This window comes from Poecilia latipinna, unplaced genomic scaffold (genome assembly GCF_001443285.1).
Source record: "Poecilia latipinna isolate Pla-1442-1.1 unplaced genomic scaffold, P_latipinna-1.0 Scaffold2176, whole genome shotgun sequence".
NCBI classification, from domain to species: Eukaryota; Metazoa; Chordata; class Actinopteri; order Cyprinodontiformes; family Poeciliidae; genus Poecilia; species Poecilia latipinna.
Window position 1 is genome coordinate 103,868 of NW_015114792.1, and position 2,097 is coordinate 105,964.

General features: G+C 35.2%; 1 long non-coding RNA gene across 1 annotated transcript; it reads left to right on the forward strand.

The window, feature by feature from the left end:
- The first annotated feature begins 799 nt into the window (after positions 1 to 799).
- Positions 800 to 1,478, forward strand: LOC106936577 (uncharacterized). Its single transcript, XR_001422160.1, has 2 exons — positions 800 to 959; positions 1,321 to 1,478. It is a non-coding gene; the product is annotated as an uncharacterized LOC106936577 (long non-coding RNA).
- The last annotated feature ends 619 nt before the right edge of the window (positions 1,479 to 2,097 follow it).

The following is a 2,097-nucleotide window of genomic DNA, read 5'->3' on the forward strand; positions in this document are numbered from 1 at the left end:
TATTCATAATATATTTTGTAAAAGTGAAATTCGTTTAATATAAAAATCAACAACAAGTCCACTTTTATTGGTTCTATTTAATCTTGCAATGAGTTTACTTGTGTGGCCCCCTGCAGATCAGATTAAGCTGTATGCGGCCCCTAAACCAAAATGAGTTTGACACCCCTGAACTACATGGAGTCTCTAACCTAGGCCAAACGTAATATCAATTAGTTAAATATAATCAAAACTAGCATAACATTAATTAGAAAATGTTTAGAATGAATGGGTTTATATTGAAAATGCTCAGGTATATTCTATAAGTGTTTTATTCTTAAAATCTGCACTTTGATCTAAGAGATGCAGAAGTTCTGAACCACTTTTGAATAAAAGTAAGGGTCCCAGAGGAACGAATCAGATTTGCTATTTGCAGCAATCTCCAAAAAACGCGTTTTTTGCCTTTCCTGTTTTTCTTTCTTCTTCTTTTCTACTTGTCTCAGGTAAATAAATGTCTATTTTAGTATGTTTGAAGTGTCTGTGTTGATGTGATTTTATACTTTTAAATGTTGGAATAAATTCTGAAAATGCATGACGCGGAGCTCTGATTATTAACTCGTGTGGCTTTGGTTTCCACGCATGGCATCATTGAATCCAGGAGCACAAGAGAATACAACGAACCAGAAGTTAATAATTTTATTCTCTTACAGATTGCAACAATATCAATCATAACTCTTCTTGTTCTGGTGAACTGCTAGGTAACGACTCCCCTCTGCCACTCCCTTTTTGCTGCACCTTTCTGCAGCTCCTCTGCCTGTTAGTCAGGAGAACCTGGTGGACTCAATCTTCTAGCAATCAGAGTGCAGCTACTTTTGGTGTGACTGACCTGTCACTCCTGTTTGAGAGCATGAGAAGCAAACAGTGCTGGTAGCATGTAAATTCAGAACTGTGTAAAAGTTTCTACAAACTGTGAAAGACAGCCGGTAAGCTTCACAAAGCTGTTGCTCATTGCTGAATTTCATTGGAGCAGCAAATGAACTCTGATTGATTGTTGTATCAAATTGTTTAATCTTATTGAAGTTAAGCTAGTAAGTTAAAAACAAAAAAAGAAAAAATACACTTGGTGTTTATTGGTTCAAGTAGAAAGAAAAAAATGTTGGTCAGAATGTTTGTGAAAATATTTAACAAAATGTTGATAAAAATGCTAATTTATTGCTGTTGAATTTTACTATAAAATATTTATTATACTTTTAAAATAACTGGTTTAAAGGGGTAGAAATCTGATTTTCACAATGTATTTATCTTGTTAATTTCAGAATGTAATAGATGTGTGTTTCTTTTGAGGTTTTTCACCTATGGGCTATGCGGACCATCATACAAAAAATAAAGATGAGTCAAATAAATTAAAGGCCCTTTGAGTGAAATCCAGTTCAAACTTCACAGTGGAAACTATCCCTTTCAAGTGGGGAATTGCACAGTAAACCTAACCTGAAAAACTTGACTCTACTTCTCTCCAATGTTTCTGAGTTTCTGGTGGAGCAGCTCTGTGTTGCATTCAGGAGAATAGGACATCAGAGTATCATCCATAAAATTTCACCCACATGGCATTTATTGTGCAAACCAGATCTTTCAGTGGAAAAACAAAAGTTCCAGATTCCTTCAGTGCCATACAAATATTGGGCAGGAATGTGGATTAAATCTTTATATAGACCTGTCTATTAATTTATAGATTAATAGTTTGTTGCTTGCTCCGTCCTATGTCACGGTTCTCCTGTTTCAGAGTTTTCCGCAATGTGCGCGTCGTCTTTTTTTGTTTTACCCCATAAGGCGCGGAGCGGTCGGGAAGCGCGTATTGATGGAGAAAAGCAGACTAACGTAAACCTTTTAGCTCCGGTATTCGGATGATTAAAATTGAAAAGTGCTGTGGTGCTACCAGGGGTGAAAGTAGTTTTAAATTCTTGGGGGTACTATGACAAAAAACAAAACATATATATATATATATATATATATATATATATATATATATATACATAGTGCTTTGGAGTTTCTGTGCTGATGAACTTTTTTGTGAAGTGATAAAAGCTGGTGGCTCTTAAATTGCTACAAAATAAAGCTGTATCC